The 22,199-nt window shown below is 43.4% G+C and overlaps 1 protein-coding gene across 1 annotated transcript in view; it reads right to left on the reverse strand.

Annotated features, from left to right (window-relative positions):
• RASSF2 (Ras association domain family member 2) overlaps positions 1-22,199 on the reverse strand; it is a 65,860-nt gene that overhangs the window by 34,048 nt on the left and 9,613 nt on the right. The window lies entirely within an intron of this gene.

Raw genomic sequence — 22,199 nt, forward strand, 5'->3', positions numbered from 1 at the left:
GTAGAAAATGTGTTGAAGCTAGTAATGAGAAATTGGATTGTTAAGGCAAAAAAGGTTTCTCGAAGAAGAGCCACTTGTGGTCAGGATACACTCAACAACTCAGTGGGAGGGAATCTCATTTCAAACTAGGCTTGAATCTACCACCTTCATCGCTACTAGTCCCCCAAAGGTTTCAATCGGAGAGCCATTGAAGCAGAGGATTTAGAACTGAGGGAACTTTAGAGACCATCTCACTGCTGCTGGTCCTCGAGTCACTAAAGAGCTGGGAAGGGACCCAAGAGAATCCTTGGTCCAATCTCCTCATTGTAAAAAAGAGGAGTGTGAAGGCTCCCAAAGGGGTATGACTTGCTTGCTCAAGGTCACATGGGAAGTCAGTGGTCTGAGTAACCCGGGGCAAAGTCCTCAGCCTCTTTAATTGGGAGCTTCCCAAGCTATAAAGGAGTGGATCTAATGATCCCTAAGCTCTTGACCCTTGGAATTCAGGTCTTTTGGCTCCCAAGATCTTGTCCTTCCTGCCACATTAAGCTACCTAGCCTGCTTCTTGGTGGTCTAAATTCAACTCATGTTCCCTCGTTTCATAGATTTTAGGGAAGGAAGGAATTTAGAAATTATCTTCTCCATCTTTGCTTTTCTTTACAGATGAAAAAATTGTAAAGGATCAGAGAGGCCAAGTAACTGGCACACAGGGAGTAAGAAATCACCAGGGGGGCCACTAGGTGGTGCATTGAGTAGAGCACCAGCCCTGGAATCGGGAGGACCTGACACACTTACTAGCTGTGTGACCTTGGACAAGTCACTTTAACCCCAATTGCTCTGCCTTCCCCCCTCCAAAAAAAATAGGAAAAAAAAAGCAATCACCAGGGCTCAGTGAGCTCTGCTTCACAGCGATAAGAAGATTCAGCATCAACAACCCCATACATATATTATACATATGTACATATACATATATATACACACGTACAGTCACAGATACAAATGAGTGTGAGTCACAACAGATACTGAGACAATATAGGAGTAAAGTCTCCATTAAGAACAATGGGGGGGGGGGGAGTAAGCATTTATGCAGCACCTACTATGTGCCAGACACTGCATTAAATGCTTGACAAATGTTATCTCACTTGACCCTCACAACAACCCTGCAAAGCAGATGAGTTGAGAAAGCTAAGGCAAACAGAGGTTAAGTGATTTGCCCAGGGTCACTCAGCTAGTTAAGGGATTTAACTAAAATCTTCCTGATTCTAGACCAATACCACCTCAAAGAGAAACTAAGTCATCAAGCACGGGTATAGGTGAGCTGAGCAGAAGCTTCTTTTCTTAGGATCTTAGACTTGGGGCTGTATTTTAGAAGTCACTTGATTTTTTAGTCACTTTCTTCATTTTGTAGATAGAGAAGTTAAGTAATTTAACTACAAGGTGCAAGTGGAAGAGCCAGAGTTCAAGCCCAGAACCTCTGACTTAAAATCCACCCCTCTTTTCACTGAAGGAGAACTAAAGCCAAGGGAGGCAGGACAATTACAAAAGCAGTATGATTTGGCTGGGGAAACTGAGTCACTAAATGAAAACCAGTAGCCAGCCCAGCACTTGAACAATACGCTGGTCACAAAGGAAGTCTCTGATACAAGTAGACTTTGGAAAACTAGCTTGGTTGTTAGACAAAAATAACTCCTTTCTGCAGTTGTAACAACTGCACATTAACAAACGGTAGAATTAATCTACTATTTTTTAAGGTTTGTTGAGAGCAGGGGTTCTTGACTTAGGTGTGTGAACTTTAATATTTTGATAATGGTATTTCAGTGTAACTGATTTTATTTTAGGCATTTAAAAATATAATTCCAAGAAGGGGTCCATAGATTTCACCACACTGCCAAAGGGGTCTATGACACAGGAAAAAAAAATTAACAGTCTGAGATATAGAGCCTCACTGGGCAGGAAGAGGATGAGGTACAACACCCAGGTTGCAATTAGCTAGCCTGCCCTATGATTAGTTAGCATTTATAAATTCCAATTATGAGCCACTAGTTTAGAGAATGAAGACTACAGGGAGGACAGGCTCGCTGCTTGGGCACTTATGATATAATGTCAACAGACAACAGACTACAGTGGGAGAAGAACTGGATTTGGAATCAGGGTGAATGGTGTTCAAAAAGGGATAGAAACTAGTAGAAGTAGTCCCACAACAGATGACAAGACAATAAGACATAAGCACCCACCAGGCCTAAATGACTCTTACAGTCTATATGAATTACATCAAAAAGATGCCAAAAGGACTTACAGAAGCAACTAAGGAAAATCATGGTGGGTGGGAGAAATGCTATTAGAATGGAGATGGCCAAATATTTATCTTTTTCAAAAAATCAAGGAGATACTTTTTTTTTGGAGAAAGGAAGTCAGGGCAATTGGGGTTAAGTGACTTGCCCAAGATCACACAGCTGGTAAGTGTGTCAAGTGTCTGAGGCCACATTTGAATTCAGGTCCACCTGACTCCAGGGCCAGTGCTCTACTCACTCAGCCACCTAGCTGCCCCAAGGAGATACTTTTCAGTACACTATGCTGCCAAGCATAATACACTGATTCCTCAGTCATGCTAAGAAAATTAAGACAATATTATAACAGTATCTTATCTGAAGTCTTCAGTCTTTTTTGAATGAAGACCTATAGATGTCCTTTAAAAAACATAATAAAAACAGGGAGCCTCTTTAATTCCCTTTAGAAAACACAGCCAATATATTGAGATGATTAGAAGAGTTTGATAGTATCCAAACTACAAATAGCTTTTTGTCGACCAAATGAAAAGAATCAGTCCTTTAGTTTGCCTTCATATAGATTTGAAGGAGGGAGTGGATAGTTTCAGGAAGCCATGTTTCTCCAAGGGTACGCACCTACATCATCTCTTGGTGTAGAAATTCTAAAAGCCCTAAATGAAACTTTTACCACTGTTGTGTAACTTCTCTTTTGTTTTAACAATTACTCTACAAGACGAGCTGAACCACTCAAGGGGAGACGCTTGTTTTGATCCAGCAGGTGAAAGAACAAAGCCAATGTGAGCTTTTCTCCAAGCAGATGCGTGTACACTTGATAAATAATGCGTCTGGTAGAGCTGGCAAAAATGCAAGAGGAGGTTGTTTTTTCTCCCGCACTAGAAAGTAGCTGAACAGTTAGTTGGCACAATGGATAAAGCCCCTGGCCTGGAGTCAGGAAGACTGACCTTGGGGAGTTCAAATCTGGCCTCAGACACTTACTAGCTTGTGTGACCCTGGGCAAGTCGCTTCACCGTTTGCCTCAGTTCTTCATCTGTAAGATGAGCAGGAGAAGAAAATGGCAAACCGCTCCAATGATCTTGCCAAGAAAACCCCAAATGGGGTTACCAAGAGTCGGATGTGACTGTAACGACTGTACAACAACAAAAGAAAGTCAGTTACGATGAGTTAGGCTCAAGTGAGATATCTGTAAAGTGCTTAGTCTGGCAAAGGGCAGGTGCCTAATAAAGAATTGTTCCCTTCCTCACCTTAGGATGTTAACAGCACCCTTGATTAAAGCAGGTAGAAAAGTTAACCATAACAACAACAAAAACAGGAAATTCTGTTGTGTAATAAGAGCAGCAATATCTCCCATTTCTATAGAGCCTTAAGGTTGCCTTAGAGATAAGGAAATGGACACTCAAGAGAACTAAGTGACTAGCCCACGGTCAGAATGCTAACAATGGGCAGAGAGCTAGAATTCACTCAAACCCGGGTTTTCTGATCCCTCTTTTCCAATACATGGAAAATTCCTCCCACACTTCACCCAACCCCAGTTATGGTACAGTCTTATTTCTCAAATCTCAAACACACTCATAGAGGGAAAAGGAGAAGGAGGAGGAGGAAGAAGGCTTATGAGGATGGAATGTAAATTGAGCTGGACACTTTGTCCTTGGGGTTACTTTGGTTTCAAGGCCTGCTGAGGCCCTGCTCTCAGTCTGAGATTTAGAGCCTCGCTGGGCAGGGAGAAGATGAAGTACAACACCCAGTTTACAATTAGCCAGCCTGCCCTATGATTAGAAAACAAGAGGTCTTTATAAATGCTAACTAAAATGTCTCCTAAGAATTGCTTGTCATTATTTTAGACAAGGAAAAGTGGCAATAACTATTACTCTGCCAAAGGTGGCACAGAGGGAGAAACCAGGAGTGCCTTGTGCAGTCATTCGGCATCCAGGAAACAGATGAAACCCAGTGCCTGTAAGTATTAAGGGCCTAATATACACAAGGCACTACATCTAACCCATGACTAAAATGGAAATTTATGAAAGCATTGATCAGTTTAATCAAGTGGATAGAAGAACAAGAGAGAAGGAGCAAGACCAAGGAGTAAAGAAGAGACATAACTCAAATTTGTTTTTTTCTACAAACCTTTGGCAGCAAATGAACCTTGTCAAAAGCCTTTTGAAAGTCTAAATAAATTAGATCCACTGCTCCCCTGCTGATTTACCCCTTTCCAAGAATCCCAGGCCTGATTTCCCCTTACAGAAATTATACTGCCTTTCGCTAGATAAATTACATTTACTTCAGCCCTGGGTGATTCTTCCCTTAATTATAATTTCTGCCAACTTGCCAAGAATGGAAATGAGACTCATTGGTCTACAGTTCCCAGGGTCCCTCCAAGCAGCGCTTATGAATGGAAGTCACGTTGACAAACCGCCAACATGCAGGCACAGTAGCTGTTTGTAACGGGTTACACATTTTGGCCAAAAGTTCCCATTTTCCACAGCTCCCCCAGAGCTGTTGGGAGGATGCCATCTGGTCACAGTAATTTTATTCACATCTACTTTGGTCAATTGAATCTAGAGCATCCTGTGTGTTTACCGTGACTTGAATATGTCCTACCTGTTTGCTCAAGAGTCATTTTGGGAATGAGACTCTCTGAAACATCATCAAATAGCTTGGAAAAGAATTAATTTCTTCTCTACTATTCTTTTTGTCATCCCTGAGTGCATTCTATTGGGAGAGTAAGACTCAGAGGGGAGTTGGGAATCATATAATCATAGGGTCAGAGATCTGGAGCCAGAAGAAACTTTTATAGTCCTGGGGTTCTTAACCTGAGGTCCAGGAATTTGGTTTAAAAAAAACATTTTAGTAACTATATTTCAACATAATTGGTTTTCCTTTGTAATCCTATATATTTTTTTGTATGCATTTAAAACATTATGCTAAGAAGGGGTCCATAGGCTTCAACAGACTGCCATGAGACACAAAAAAGGTTAAATTAATTTGACCTAGTCCATACCCCTCATTTTACAGATGAGGAACTTTCCAGATTCCTCTTGTCCCATCCTGAATGTATCTAGGCTCAGTGTGTGACTTTATCTTTACTCTCCAGATAAGGTACAATTCAAGTGAGGGTGGTAGAGAGTGAGCAGTAGGAGGTCAGCACCAAAGTCAAAGGAAAAGCTCACTGGCTGGTCAGTGACAGCTCATGAGACTATCAATTCTGTATCACACAGCCTTGTACTGCAAGAGAACAATTTCACAGCTGGGACTGTCAGAGGGGTGTGGGGGTGGGGGACAATGGGAGGGAATAAAGAAGCCCCAACCCTAATGTCTCTGACAAAATCCTTTCCTTGTTTCGCATAAGCTCCCTCCTTCCGGTATGTGTGTCCCAGGGAAGACACACTTCCCCACTGTGCAGATGCTCACCAGTGGTCCAGACACCCAGGTGTGACCTCTGAAGCCTTTCATAGAGGCACACCCCAAGGAAACAAAGCAGGCCAATTCCCCTCCAGTCCTAATGCTCTGCTTTCGCCAATCCTGAGATGAGATGGAGACAGAGAGTCTAATGGAAATCCTCCAACTTGGGCTGGAAAAACCCCATCCAAAAACAATTCTCTTCCTAAGAAAAAAGCAGAACCTTCAACTCAGCTATTAACCCTTGGTTTTCCCTAATACTCAAGGCAGTCCTATGGCCCAAGGATTGGAGGAGCAAATAGAAGGGAAGCTGTAGGCCCACATAAAGTATCTGCCATGAAATACCCATGTTCACCTGGCTCCATCAGAGCATGGGGAAACACAGAAAGCTCCCATTTTAACCTCAGCTTCACTTATCATGTAGTTCCCTTTCTAGTCAATCAACTAAAATCTTAAATGTCATAAGATTCTCTCAGCTAATGAGGCCTTCAGAGAATAGAGAAGAGTAAATCCCAAAACCAGAGTTGGGCAATCTTGGGTAAGAACAAATAAAATAAACCAAAAAAATCCGCTCATAACCCATGGATTCCTTAAGTTTAGCAGAAATAACTTGGAACAATAATCCAAAAAGCAAAGAGACGTAGAGTGGGTCTAAGCAGTCTGAGGCAGGTAACCAAAGATGATAAATGCTCCAGTAGTGGGGCAAAAGACAGACTGATGAAAACCTAAGACTAGAAAAGGAGATGGGCTGGCCCTGTGGTGAGAATTGGACAATATGGGAAAGCAATGGGACAAATGGTGGGTTGGTACTTGTACTGCCACACTTTAACGATCCAGATCCATTGTCAGGCTGAGGTCAGTTCTTCCTCTATCAAAGCCTCACCAAGGCTTTCCATGAATTGTTATAGCTGAAAAATACATTTCCTAGGGCCAATTGGGTGAGAAGTCTCTCCTCCAACAGTAGAGCACAGTGATGGATAGGGCACTGGACTTGGAGTTAGAAAGATGTGGGTTCAAATGCTGCCTCAAGTATTACTAGCTGTGTGGTCTTAGGCAAGACACTTGACCCAGCCTCCCAGCCTCAGTCTTCTTGTCTGTATAAGGAGGAGGTTGGACTCATTCTCCTCTAGGTTCTCCTTCAAGTTCTGAATCTATGATCCTGTGATCAATCAATGAACGAGCATTTATTAGCAGGACTCATGCTCCAATGGCACAGCCATTGATACCAGGGCACCCCTTTCACACAAGAAACAGCAGAAGGCATCTTCCGTTAAGGATTGCACATTGGTTACCCACAAGATATTAATGTAACAGGAAGGGTTCCCAGCTAACATTTATATAGCAATTTAAAATTTACAAAGCTCTTTACATATATTATCTCGCTTGGTCTTTATATCATTGTGAGGTAGGTGAGATTATTATCCCTATTTTACAGATGAGGAAACTGAGGCTCAGAGAAATTATGTGACTTGCTGAAGGTCACAGAGTTAGTAAAGATCTGAAGTAGGATTTGATGATTAGGTAGATTGTCAGCTGAAGATTTAAATGAGAACATGGTTAAGAATCTCACCAGAGATGTTAATAAGGTCTTGGGATCTGTGTCACGGGTGGGAGCACCTACACAGATAAAATCGCGGATCCATAGAAATACCAAAGGCTCCTTAACTACAGAAGAGTCATTTCTGGGTGGAGAAGGCCACTAACAAAATGGATTTCTCTTTTCTCAACACCACCTTAAAAGTCTCATTTTTCCAGGTTATGTGGCAGAAGCTGGGCCTGGGAATTATTTCTCTCCCATTACCAAAGATAGAACAAATATAGACTAGAGAATGAGGGAGAAGGTAGTATGCAATAGGTCAAGCTCCCTAGAAGGAAGACTGGAAGGGAAACTGTATGGTTTGGCACCCAAATGGCTTTGGAGAGAAAAGCTAATGGAGTTTCCATTGTTTGGGCCTTTGTCCAGAAGAACAGCCAACATTTATATGCTGCTTTAGTTCTCAAAGTGCGCTGCATGCATTATTTTATTTGGTCCTCAGAGCCATCCTGTAAGGTGGGTAACACATATCACTCCCACTTTACAGATGAAGAAACAGGGTGATAGAGGTAAAGTGATAGCAAATATAAAACTCAACTCCGAGTCTCCTGACTCCAAACTCTTTTCATAATTTTGTAGTTGCCTCCAATCCACGAGGCCAGTATAGGAAAAGTTGAATAACTGAGAAGGAACTGATGGATGAAGGGTAAAGGTGGAATGTTGGTACAGAGTGAAGCCCATTCAGAAAGGATTCCCAAAGCCTCCAATGCATCAACACAGGCAAGAAAACAAAAAGCCAGCACTCAACATGATATTTCTAAACCTAGGATTAGAGGAGGAACACACCTGTATTTTCCACAACATCTGTTATGGAGAGAGCTTAGGTTACATTAAAGAAAGGCACATGAAAAAAAAAAAGGAGAGAGACAGAGAGAGGGGGAGGGAGGGAGAGAGAGGAAGCAAGGGAGAGAGGAAGAGAGGGAAAGAGAGAAAGAAAGAGAATGTAAAAAAATTAGGAAAAAAAAAGACAGTCTCAAAAACATGGAGGCCATGTTCCCTGTCTTCTACCATGCCCCAGATCACATCAAGGAGTGACATATTTTCAGAAGGATATTGATCAGCTTGATCAAGTCTAGAGGATGTCAGCTAGGATGTTGAGGGGCCTCAAACCCATTCACTGGCCAAAGGAAGTAGGGATGTTTAGCATGAAGAAAAGAATATTTAGGGTAGACATGGCAGCTGCCTTCAAGTACAAGGTTTGTCCTGTGGAAGAGGGTCCAGACTTGTCCTACTTGATTTCAGAAAGCAGGACTAGGAACAGGAGGAGGCGAAAGTTTCAGAGAGGCTGATTTAGACTCATTTAAAGGAAAAACTTCATAATGTCTAGAGCTGTCTAAAAATGCAAAGGCTGGTAACCACTTAGTGGCATTGTTATGGAAGAGATTCTTTTGTGGGTTCAGGTTAGACCAGCTGACCTCTAAGGTCACTTCTAATTCTGTGATTTCTAGGGTGACTGTGAACACTCCCAATGGATTTATTTCCAGGAGGCTCTAACAAGTGACTTCTCAGAAGGGAAATGGAACAATGGTGAGGAATTTACGAAGGCCTATGTAAGTATACACAGACACCCAAGAAAACCAGAGACGATAAAGATTTTTCCTATGATTTGGATAATGGTTTTACAGAATCTAAAAACAAGATTAAAGATAAAATGGTGAAATAAGTAAGGCTTCATTGAGGAAAACATCCTCCTTCCACTCTTTCTGAAAAATCCCTGGAAAAATCCCCTCCCCCCAATAAGGTGTTCCTCCTTCCTTTAAAAGGAAGAAAAAGAAAATCAGTGTACACTAAGGCAAGAGAGATCTGGTGGTTCAAACAGTAACCCTGCTTGACTGGATTCCATCAAGTCATCTGCCCTGTGCCATTAATTTTGCTATGGAAAAGCAGCTATCAGACTGAAGGGCTCCCTGCTTTACACTCGACAAGCCCAAAGTTGGCTGGTTCCCCATAGATATCCTTATATGAGAGGGGTTCTAAACCTGAGGCACTTAAACTTTTTTTTAAATATATATACTTTAATATCTATATTTCAGTATAATTGGTTCTCTTTGAAATCCCATATTTCATTTGATATATTTAAAAATAACACGATTCTGAGGAGAGGTCCATGGACTTCACCAGACTGCCAAAGGAGACTGGACACAAAAAAAAGGTTGAGAATTCCTGTTCTAGGGGGCAGCTGGATTGAGCACTGGCTCTGAAGTTCGGGAGGACCAAGTTCAAATCCAACCTCAGACACTTACTAGCTGTGGGACCCTGAGCAAATCACTTAATCCCAATTGCCTCCAAAAAGAAAAAAAAAGAATTCTTGTCCTACAATGAGGAATGTGTTTGTCCTTCAGTTTCTAAGAGGATCAGGGCATCAAGGAAATGATGATATAACTTGCAGTGAGGGAGAGTTGTACAAGGTCACCAGCCTCACTTTCTCCTCCAGAGCCATGTGGATCCAGTGACCAGATATTTGTCAAGATGACTGAAGATGACCCAGGATGCAATGGGAGACCCTGGCCCTTTCAGGCTCAGGCCTTTTCCTGTACTCTCTTAGAGTGAGATAATGTCCATTCAGGGAATAGACCTTAAGAAGTGAATCAAGGGATGGCCCCTTTAATTAGAAAAAGATCAAGCTTGGAGGGGAAGACCCTCAGGGTTGCTGTTCCAAAGAGAAATAGTTACCATTGACATGACAATGAGAAATAGGTCACTGGCCCTTCACAATGTGATTCTAACTTTCTTTCCACCACTTCTCCTATCTCACTCTACTTTCCAACTAAACCATTCAACTTGCTTTTCCCCACAGGTGCCCTTCTGTATCTTGTTTCTTATCTCTATCTCTGTCCAGGCTGTGCCTCATATTAGCAGTGTGCTGCTCCCTCCCCACCTAAGCTCCATTCAAGGATCTTTGTGCCAGGTCCTACATGAAGGCCTCTCCTGATTTACCCAATAGTTAGCAGCCTCTGAGTCAGAGACCTCTCACCTCTGACAAGTACCGACTGTGTGACCCTGGACAAGTGACTTAACTTCTCAGTGCCCCAGGTAAGGTGCTGATCTGCCATGAGAGCAGAAATTTCATACCTAGAACTCCCTGGAATAATGAAATCATAGATCGGATCTATCTGGATAAAGTTATGAACAGACGTATGATATCGTGTCATATAATATGTAATATCAAATACAATATGTATGAATATGCATGTGATATGTATATAGCATATGTTCTATGTATTACACAATTATATTATTTTATATAATATTTTATGTGTATATTTTATACATTCCTACATGCATGTTATAATATTATATTACTTATATATGTAATAGAGAGGAAAATAAGAGCCCCTGGTCTGCTCTGGCCAGAGCACATTAATGGATGCTGAACCTGAGTCCAGGCCACTTATATGTATGGCTCAACACTGAAGGGCTTGTCACTCTGTGATGAGCAGACAAACCCTAGGTGGTCCTTAGGTTCCCCCACCCCAAAGTACTAAGGGGATGGGGCGGGGAGTGCAGGAAGGAGGGTAGAGGGGAAGAAAGGCTGTGCCAAAAGGGGTTGGTCACTAAAGAGAGGAATAGTTCGTTCAACCGATCTTAAAGGGAATGTTCATGAACGGTCTTTTTCTCCCTCTCTCCTCTTTTACCTTCTATTCTCTATTCTCTCTCTCCTCTCTCCCCTTCTCCCTCTCTCCTCCCTCACTCTGTCTTTCCTCTCCTCTGTCTCTCTCCCCCCTTTTCTCCTTTCTTTCTTTTCCCTTTCTCCCCATCCCTTATCTCTCTCCCCTTTCTCTCTGTCCCTCTCCTTTCTCTCTCTTCTCCCACTGTCTCACTCCTCTTCTCCCTTTCTTTTTCTCTCTCCTCCTCTCTCCTTCCCTCCCTTCCTGTCCTCTCTGCTCTCTCTCCTCCCTCTCTCTCTCTTCTCCCTAACCCAATCTGCCTGGCATATCGGAACTCTTCCAGCCTCTTCTTTTGAGGGATAGGAAAATGGCATGCCCTTTCTCCCCCTGGAAAGGATGACAGCTAAACCAGGGTTCACCTAAATGGGCTGCACCAGAGCCTTCGGCTCCTGGCTGCCTTTTCTGCTCTGTGTTTTATTTCTGAAACACAAGCCAAAAAGCAATCCTGAGATGGATGTGTCTGGCCTTGGACGCAGCCCCTCAAGCTCAAGAGGTTGGGAATAACTAGCTTTTTCTGTAGGAGTTAAGAACATGTTTATATATATATACATTTACATTTCCAATCTCCAGTTGCCTTTCAGATATCTCAAATTGGATGTCCAGTAGATGTCTCAAACTCAACACGTTAAAAACTGAACTCATCTTCCCTCATAAACCCTATCCAAACAATCCCATTACTGTTGAGGACACCAACATCCTCCTAGTCTGCCAGGCTCATAACTCAGGCATCTTCTTCAATTCCTATGACTCACCCTCCATACCCAATCTCCTGCCAAGACCTCCTGATTTTACCTTTGGTACATCTCTTGAATATGCCCCTTCTCTCCTTTGACACTGCCACCACTCTAGTGCAGGTCCTCATCACCTCAAGCCTGAATTATGGTATTAGCCTGAAGGTGGGTCTGCCTGCCTCAAGTCTGGCCCCGCTCCAGCCATTCGGCCACCCAAGTGATTTTCCTAAGGCACAGGTCTGACCATGTCACCCTCCCCTACTCAAAAAACTCTAGTGGCTCCCTATTGCCCCTAGGATCAAATACAAAATGCCCTGCTTTGTGTTCAAAACTTTCATAACTTACCAGTCTCTTAATTCCTCCCTCTCTATCACATTCTCTTCATTTCAGTGACACTGGCCTCCTGCCTGTTTCACAAATAAGATGCTCTGTCTCTTAGCTCTACGCATTTTCTCTGGCTATCCCCCATGCCTGGAATGCTCTTCCTCCCCATCTCTGCCAACTGGCTTCCCTGGCTTCCTTTAAGTACCAACTAAAGAGTCATTTTTCACAGGAGACCTTTCCCAATCCCTCTTAATTCTAGTGCCTTCACTCTGTTAATTATTTCCTACTTATTCTGTATAAGTTTGCTTTGTAAATATTTGCTTGCTTGTTGTCTCTCCCATTAGATTGTGAGGGGAGAAATTGTCTTTTACTTCTTTTCGTATGTCTGGAGACTAGCACAATTCCCGACACAAACAGTGTGCTTAATAAATGTTTGTTGACTGACTGGCACATATGTGTATATGCATGATTAATATGTATCTCTGTGTGTGTGTGTGTGTATATCTGTGTGTGTATGTATACACACTATATATATACATACATATATACATATATACACATACATATTTATGTAGAAGGCTCAAATAATATACCATAAAGTGCTTTATAAACTTGAGCTATATAAATTGAACTATGCCTATGTAGTAAGCTAAGTAGTTAAATATTATATATTATATATAATTATATATAAATATCACAACATATTATATTATAATATATAATATTATGTATTTACATGAAAAGTTGTGTTGTTTTTCCCCAGTAGGATACAAGTTCCTTGAGGGCAGGGTCTATTTTCATTTTTGTCTTTATTCCTCAAGTTCCTAGCCCAGCTGTAGTAAAACTGTACATTCAATTGTAAAATAGAATTTAATTGAGAAATACAAGCTGACAGAAGACTTTAACAAAAGCCTGAGGATGAAGAAAAAGGCCCTCTTCACCATTTTGGGTCACTGGTAACAAGAGCTACAAAAGCCATAATTTCTAACTAGGGCTCTTTGATGAGGGAAAAAGGAAAGGGCATTTACAACTTAGATTCAAATTCTCAAACCAGGTCATATAAAGTTGGCCCTTCAAGGCAAAAGGCATCACTGTGAGAATGGCCAGCCACTTGCCCATGAATGGAGACAACAGGAGGCCCCTAGAGGATGCAGAATCAGGACCAGTGGGGAACCTTAGACCTTCCTCTCTGGGTCATCCCTTCATAAGGGCCTGATTTTGTAGCAGAGACAAAGAAATCTCAGAATATATTTCTGGGCCCCTGCACCTGAGATGTGGTCATCTACCCCATGCTCAACCCCAGTGGGCTATTAGAAAGGTTTAACAGGACTTACTGTGCCCCTCACACAGGGATGAGAAACTCTTCAACCCTCAGGAATCTTATTGAGAAGTCCCACAATCCTCCATAGGCTTTGGGCCCCTTAAACAGAGGGGTGTTGGGGAAGCTCACTGGAGCTCATCTCTCCTTTGTCTGGGAGCACTAGGTGGGTGTTCTTAAAGAAGCCCAAACTTCTGGGACTGATTACGCGCTGGGCGAAGGCAAAGTTGGCAGAAGCTTCTGGGTGTGTACAAGAGAATTTAGCCTCAGATTAGAAATGAACATGTGTGTGATAAAATAACTGAAGCCTGAAAATATCAAAAAAAATGGCCTGACCACCCGTGAAATAAATACCCGAGACTACATCTCGCCAGTCACAGCACTCCCATGCCTTATAAAACACTGACAGGCACAGCTGATCTGATGCCAATGCCAGTGCTCAAAGTAACTACCCTCAGCTAACAGCCCCTGGGCTACATCCATGTTATTGATTATTAACAAACTCAGGTACTCTAATGGCCGTAGGAGCATGGATCCAGACCAGGGAGGGACCTCAAGAGGCCATCTCCTCGAATGACTTCATGAAGAGGAAACTGAGTCTCTGGAAAGATCAGTGACTTGCCCAAGGTCGTACAATTTCAGAAGTGGGATTTGAACCCAGGGATTCCAGAGTCAGAGTACTACTGCCATTTGTACGGGCCAGACAATTTTAAATAATATTGCTAAGTTGTTGTTGTTGTCACTGTTATAAGGGCAGCTAGGTGGTGCAGTGGATAGAGCCCTGGGCCTGGAAGAAAGAACAGCAGAGTTCAAATTCAGGCTCAGATATTTACTAGCTGTGTGACCTTGGGCATGTCATTTAACCCTGTTTGGTTCTGTTTTCTTATCTGTAAAATGGGAGAGAGAAGAAAATGGCAAACCACTCCACTGTCTTTGCCATGAAAACCCCGAATAGGGTCACGAAGAGTTGGACATGACCGAAACAACCAAACAATATTAGTTCATTTGGTGATCTCATCCAATCCATGGATTCAATTATCATCTCTAGGCAGATGATTCTTAGATTTATCCAGCCCTAACCTCTTTCCCAAGCTCCTGTCTCACATCTTAAAATGAATCTTGCATCTCAAGCTGGATGGCCCTAGACACTTGAAATTCAACGTGCCCAAAACTAAATACGTTTTTGACCCCTCCTCCCCTCAACTTTCTCATCTTTCTAAATTCCTTATTACTGTCAAGGGTACCCCTAGCCTTCCAGACCCCTAGGTTCCAACCTAGGCATCATCCTCCACTTCTTGCTCTCTCACCCCCTATATCCAATCAGCTGCCAAGTTCTATTGTTTGACTATCATTATACCTCTGCTATTGCTCCCTTCTCTCTTCCGACATTTTAACCGCCCTGGGATACCCCATGGCTGGACCTTTACAATAACCTGCTGATTTGTCTCCCTGCCTCAAGCCTCTCTCCCAGTCAACAGCAAGCATTTATTAAGTGCTTACTAGGTGTCTGACACATAGAAAGGGTTTGACAAGTGATGTTGAATTGAAACGAATTAAGATCCCTTCCTGCTCCAAATCTATAATTCTAGCATTGAAAGAACAGAGGAGAAAAGACAAAGGGATGTTTTTTCTAGTCATTTAAAAGTTGTACTGCCAGGATCCAAGGGACCGGAGGAGACAAATCCCGTCTACTCCTAGGATTGTAACCAGGCACTCTTAAAACAGGCTTCCCCACCCCAGAAAAAAAAAAAAGTGGTCCCATTATTCTTAATCCTTTTCAAAGTACTTACTCGTTTTGGGTTAGAGGGCTGGCTCCTTATAGCAGGTGGTAGTTTTGACACTGTTCTAACCTCCATAATATCAGGGAGTTTCTGTTCCCCTGTGTCATTTTTTTTTCTCATTTCCTTGAACAGAAGCTCTTTGATGGCCGGTACTTCCTGTTTATTGACTTGCTACCAAGCTGCTCCCCAAGTCATCTCTGATTTCACATCCTCTTCCTAAAGAGAACTTTACCCATTCTTCCTTTTTTGGTGCTGTGGGGACAATGGACCTGAGGGTTCAGGTTGAACCCACGCACTCCACCCTCTGCCCAATGACAACTCAACACCCAGGGTAGCCCCTAAGCCATGAGACCACATGTGGCTACTCTTGAGGACGTAGAGGGCCACATGTGGTCTTGAGGCCAAAGGTTTCCCACCCCTGCCCTAAGCCCAAGTGATGGGGCAAGGGAGGAGCAGGGGAGGAGAAGGTGGGGGGGGTGGGGCGGGAGGCCAACATGAAAGAGACTCTGAGTACATCATCAGTGCCAATTAGGAGGTCATTCATTCAATAAACATTCATTAAGTGCCTAATTAACATGCCAAGCACTGGGCTAAGGAACTGGGCATACAGACCCTTCCCTAAAGGAACACCAACTCAGGAGAAATAATATTAACAAAGATGAGTCAATACAAATTATATACCAAGTGTCTAGGAACCATTTTTTGGTGGTTGGGGAGGGCAATAACAAGGAGGAAGGATCAGAGAAAAGGCTTCTTGCCAGAGACGACACTGGAACTGGATTTTGAAGGCAGTTAAGATGACTGAAGGCAAGGAGGGGGAGGCATTCCAGGCAGGAGGGACACAGCTTTTACAAAAGCACAGAGGTGGGAATGTCTTTTCCTAGGAAAAGGCAAGGAAGCTAGTCTGATATGGAAGGGAGAGTGCCTGAGGAAGAGTAATATGAGATCCGTCTGGAAAAATAGGTTGGAGCCAGACTGTGAATAAGTTATCAATGTCTATCCAGAAGCAAGAGGCATGAGCACTGTGGGTAATAAAAACTGTTGACATTTACAAAGCACTTCAAAATCTGCAGAAGACATAATGTTTATGTACATTATCTTATTTAAACAGTCCTATAAGGCAGGCACTACAAGTGATTTTGGGGAGAAGAAGAGGGGAAACAGGACCTTTTTGTGTATAAAATGAAAGACTTAAACCCAAGTCTTCCTGACTGAGGCTGCCTCTCACTCGCTAAAGGCATTAATATATCCATTTTACAAATGAGGAAACTGAGGTAAAGTGATTTGCCCATAGTCACAGTTTTATTAATAATAAAAATAGCCTGCACTTCCATAAAGCTTTAAGGCTTGCAAAGGGCTTTATGTGTCCTCATTTGATTGCCGTCTGAACCACCCAGTGAGGTAGATGCTATTATTATCCCCACTTCACAGGTGTCAAAACAGGGTGAGGGAGGTGAAGTGACTTACCCAGGCATCCAACTAGTGAGTGTCTCAGGCAGGATTTGAACCCAAGCCTTCCTGACCCCAACTGTGGCCACTGATATGCAGGTATCCCTGACTCCAAATCTAACAGGTTCTCTACCACACACACACAGAATCAGCCTCTCCTGAGTAACTCGTCGGCCCATCACAAATCTCATTTCCTGCAGATAACAGACACCACAGCAGAAAAAAGAGCAAGATAGGATTTGCGGTCCAGGGCCCAACTTCCCCTCCCAGCTCTGTTCCTCACTGGTGCTGGGACCCAGGGCAGGTCAACCCTAAATCCTCAAGTTAACCTGAGCGCCAAAGAGGGGTGATTTAAATCCAGGGCTGCCACTCCCCACCCCACCCTGGAAATACTATCACATGGTACTACTACCAGGCAGAGTATCTCACCTCTCTACTAGTCTTATAAATGTAAAGAGGAAGGGGGGAAGTGCACCGGATGTAGGACATAGTCTTATTAGAAGAATAGGATTTAAACACCACCCTGAGCTTCAAAGACTACTTTCCTTGTACCTGTTTCTCCAGAGTGATGACTAATCACCAGAAAGAACCTCCTTGGAATTTAAAGAATGTTTTCTTCAAAGGAGTTCAAAGAGCCTGACCTTGCATTGCTTTCCCAATAGTCTGAACTTGGTTTCTATAGTGGCAAAACTGAGGTATGGATAGCCTGCTTCTCTCCAAGATTACTCATGAGCTCAAGTCAGAACTCAAAACCCAAGTCTCTCTTCCCATCTGGTCCCATTCCACAAGCCTTTCAGGGTGCTAACTTAAGAAAAAGTTCAAAACACATGGGTAGGACATAAATTCATCAGGTCTTCATCAGGTCATAAGATCACAGATTAAGAACTGAAAGGAGGCAAAAGTAGGGTCCAGTACTCCCATTCTACAGATACGGTAACGGGAGCCCAGGGAATTAGAGGGACTTACCCAAGGTCAATGAATCCCCAAGCACTGATTAAGCACCTACTATGTGCCAGGCACCGTGAATATGTAGACAAAAAATGACATGGTCCCCAACCTTAAGGAATTTACATTCTATTCAGGGAAACAACACATACCCATGCAATATATTACAAGATAATGGGTGAGGAGGGCAGCTAGGTGGCACAGTGGTTAGAGTGCCAGGCCTGGAGTCTGGAAGACCCGAGTTCAAATCCAGGCTCAAACACCTACTATGTGACCCTGGACAAGTCACTTAACCCTGTTTGCCTCAGTTTCCTCATAAAATGTGCTGAGGAAGGGAACAACAAAACTCTAGTATCTTTGACCCCCCCCCAAAAAAAGCCCATGAAGTCACAATGAAAGTCAGACATGACTGAAAAAGGATTGAACAATAACAAATAGGGCGGGGCAATGGAGGAATGAGGGAGAAGGGAGGCACGAAAGGCAAAATGTGGAAATTGGCATTAGAGCCGGGTCTTGAGGGAAGTACTGGAGGTAGAGGTAAGGAAGGAGCATATTCCTGGGATGGTGGAGAGACTGTAGAAAGACAAAGAGGTAGAGTGTCATGGGTAAGAAACCACAGTCACACAGGTCATACGAGGTAGGAGGTAGAATTTGATCCCAAGCCTTCTGACTCTTTCTACTGTGAATAAGACTTACAGCATTTTATAAATGAAGAAACTGAGGCAGACAGCTCAAGTGAGTCTGAGCTGACAACAAGACCTAGAATGGCACAGTAGAAAGGGCACCTGGAGTCAAGATGAAATCAAGGTTCTGCCACTTCCTCACTGTGTGATCATGGGTGTGTCACTTCATCTTTAGGGACCTCAGTTTCCAAATCATAGAATGTCACAGTTGGAAGGGACTGAAGGAGCCATCTAATCCAACCTATATTCAAGAAAGAGCCCCCTCCCCCACAACAATACACCCTTCAAGTGGTCTTCCATCCAGCCTTTGCTGGATGACTTCCAATGAAAAGAACACCCTCCCACCCTTGGGTGGGCATTCTGACTTAATAATTCTATTAGGAAGGTCTTCCATAAGTGAACTTAAATTCGGCTCATGTACCTTTGCTCCTTACTTTCTCCTCTACATGACAAGCCTTTTCAGTTCTTAAAGACAGACTATGTCCCCACTGAATATTCTCTTCTACAAAGAACATCCCCAGTTCTTTGCATCGATCGTCATGTGGATCCTTCACCCTCTAGTGCCCTGCCTAAAACGTGGTACCCAAAACACAGTACTCCAGGCACGGGATGTTTATTTCCATATCTCCGGCTGCAATATCACACTGTTGACAGACTGGGCTTGTTGTTATTGTTGTTGTTGTGTCAGTTGTGTCAAACTCTTCGTGACCCCATTTGGGGTCTTCTTGGTAAAGGTACTGGAGTAGCTTGCCATTTCCTTATTCAGCTCATTTTACAAATGAGGAAACTGAGGCAAACAGGGTTAAGTGACTTGCCCAGAGTCACATAGCTAGTAAGTATCTGAGGCCAGATTTGAACTCAGGAAGATGAGTCTCCCTGACTCCAAGCCAGGTACTCTTATCCACTGCCACCTAGCTGCCCCATTGGGCTTGCAGTCCACTAAACCCCCAGGATCTTTTTCTGGAAAACTACTGCCTCACTTTGCCTCCCCTACGTTGTGCTTACGAGGCTGATGTTTTAACCCAAGTCTAAAACTTGACATTTATCCCTATTAAATCCCAATGAAATAAGATGATTGGAATAATCTCTAAGGTCCCTTCCATCTTTAAATCTTATTCTATGACTTTTCATGAGAAGTATATATGCTGACTCCTTTTCTCAACCACATGCCTCGGGATGGCCCCAGCAGTGCCATTTCAGCCTTGGCTGGATTTCATTTTCTGCAGGAGATGCAACAGACCACAAGTCCTTCCCCTTCCAAGAAATCTTCATTGCAAACACTGTCCCCCCTCTCCTAGCAGGAAATCCCCACAAAAGATTGAGATAGGATAAGAGGTCTGAGTCATGATCCAAGGATAAAGATGTAATCAAGAGATGCCAAGGGCAAAAGTCAACCACTTCACCTACTACCTTATTTAGGGCAGTCTAAAGGCAGATCAGTAATTCCATTAATCGTCTTCGTCAGCCCCACCCAGAATAAGCTTATCACCAGATATACCATCAGGATATTCACCACCTTGGTGACTGTTTCAGCAATACCCTCAATTGATTCTGTTGTTTAGCTCAACTCTTCTTGACCCCATTCAGGGTTTTCTTGGCAGAGATACTAGAGTGGTTTGCCATTTCCTTCTCCAGCTCATTTTACAGATGAGGAAACTGAGGCAAACAGGGCTAAGACATTTGCGCAGGCTCGCATAGCTAGTTAGTGTCTGAGGCCAAATTTGAACTCAGGAAGATGAGTCTAGGCATGGTGCTCTATCCACTGCACCACCTAGCTCCCGATTCTACTTCCTCGGATTAGAGGGCTGGAGGGAGAAGCAAGCAGCTCATTTGCTATTAGCTGTTCCTCTTAGTTTCAAATCCTATCTTCATCTTCATCATGTCGTGTCGTGTCCCACCCCCCCCCCCACCCCTCCTGCCCCACCCCCACCCCCACACCTTCTGGTATTCCTCCCTGTCCTCCCCACTCTCAGCTTCCTTTTGTATTGTCTTCCTCTCCCCCCCCCCCACCCCTTTATATTATAAGCTCTTTGAAGGCAGGAACTGACTTTCTTTTTCTTATTTGTATCTCCAGCACTCAGCACAACGCCTGGCAAACAGTGGGCACTTAATAAGTGTTTATTGTATCACGTGTAGCTATTTTAAAGAACCCAAGTTCCTTACCATCTTTTATCACTACAGAACCAACATAGTTTAGCACCTAGTTAGAAAGAGTTAATATAGGCAATTACCACCAACTTGCTTTCCTCCCAACTAAGGGTGTATTTGCCCCATTTTCAGTCTGGGGTACTTGCCCCAGGTAGAAAATTCCCAATTAAAGCTCTCTTTGTCTCCAAGAGCAGATGTCACCTCCAACCTGATCACTTACTACAAGGCTTATGTATATAGTAAGTCAACATGTTAAGAAGAATTTAAGCACCTACTATGTGTCCGGTATTATGCTAAGCAAAGGAGGTACAAATAGAAGTAAAAAAGAAGTAAAATAAAAAGGCAGTCCCTGTCCTCCAGGAGCTTACATTCTAATGGGGGAAATGGAAAAAGCTGGGGGAGAAAAGAGGAGTAGGAGAGAAGGTGCCTGAGTGGGGGCATGGTGGTAAAGTCTAAGGAGTCTAAGGAAGAGCTAGGAAAGGAATGAAGCTGAGGCTGGCCTTTATCTTTCCTCAAAATGGGGGCAGCTAGGTGGCACAGTGAGTAGAGCACCAGCCCTGGAGTCAGGAGGACCTGAGTTCAAATGTGACCTCAGACACTTGACACACTTACTAACTGTGAGTCCTTGGGCAAATCACTTAACCCCAATTGCCCTGTCTTCCCCCCCTCCAAAAAAAATAAATAAAAATATCTTTCCTCAAAAAAATGGTGCTTCTGGGAGGAACTCACCAATGTTAGAAGATGTTCCAGAGTGAGAAGGAGACTGAGGGAACTTATGTTTGCTCATATGTATAAGGAAGCCAAGCCAGGAGCAGAAAACCCACATCCCCTGGGAGTACCCCCGGGGATGGCTCCAACTCCAAGGAGGAGGGCCTCCAGACAGGGCAGAAGGATGGGATCACATTTGAAGCAAACAAACAACAGGGGCACTGACCAATGATAAGGACTCTGGGAGTCAACAAATCCTCAGAGAGAAATAGTGACAGAAGAAGCCACCAACAGCAAATCACAGCAGAATCTGGCAATGGTTCCAAAGGGGCATTAGAAGTAAAATCACGCAAGCGACATTCAACCCTGTCATTTGAAAGAGCTCCTTTCTCATTATGGCCTAAATATATCTCCAAGCTGAGAAGGAGATTTAGCAGCACAATGCAGCGGGAAAGAGGGCTGGCTTTGGAGTCCCAGGTCTCAGGCTGGAATCCCAGCTATGCACAGCCCAGGAGTATAACCTGGGACAAGTTCATTTTTCATTCTGAGCATCAAATGAGGAGTCTGGAGTGGATGGACTTTAAGGATCTTTCCAGCTTTCATCTAGGACCCCATGACATTATAAGCTGCAGAGATCTGAGCTATCTTCTCTAGAAATAGGCATGGTTGTTGCTATTATTCACTTGTGTCTGACTCTTCATGACCCCATTTGGGGTTTTCGTGGCAAAGACAGCAGAATGGTTTGCCATTTCCTTCTCCAGATCATTTTATAGATGAGGGAACTGAGGCAAACTGGGTTAAGTGACTTGCCCGGGGTCACAGAGCTAGGCCAGATTTGAACTTAGGTCTTCCCAACTCCAGGCCTAGTGCTCTGTCAGCTGTTCCACCTAGCTGCCCCTAGAAACTAGTGAGAGAAGCCTATAAGATCATGGTGAAGAGAGGTCCTTTGGGTACTGAAATTCCCATTCCAGTCCCTTAGGGTTCAAAAGTAGAGCCTTGGAACTTTTACCGGAACACACGCTATAACTCAACATAAAGTTATATAAGGTTTCCAGTCCAAAATAATCCATAGATGTACGAAAAAGGCCTGTTTGATGCACTGAAATAGCTTTCTTTTCTAGAGTAGATGAAAGAAGTCAGAAAGAGGAAGCAAACAGTTCCCTTTTGGCTTTCTTCAAGCAAAAAGGCCCTTC

Source organism: Trichosurus vulpecula, chromosome 3 (assembly GCF_011100635.1).
Source record: "Trichosurus vulpecula isolate mTriVul1 chromosome 3, mTriVul1.pri, whole genome shotgun sequence".
Taxonomy (NCBI): Eukaryota; Metazoa; Chordata; class Mammalia; order Diprotodontia; family Phalangeridae; genus Trichosurus; species Trichosurus vulpecula.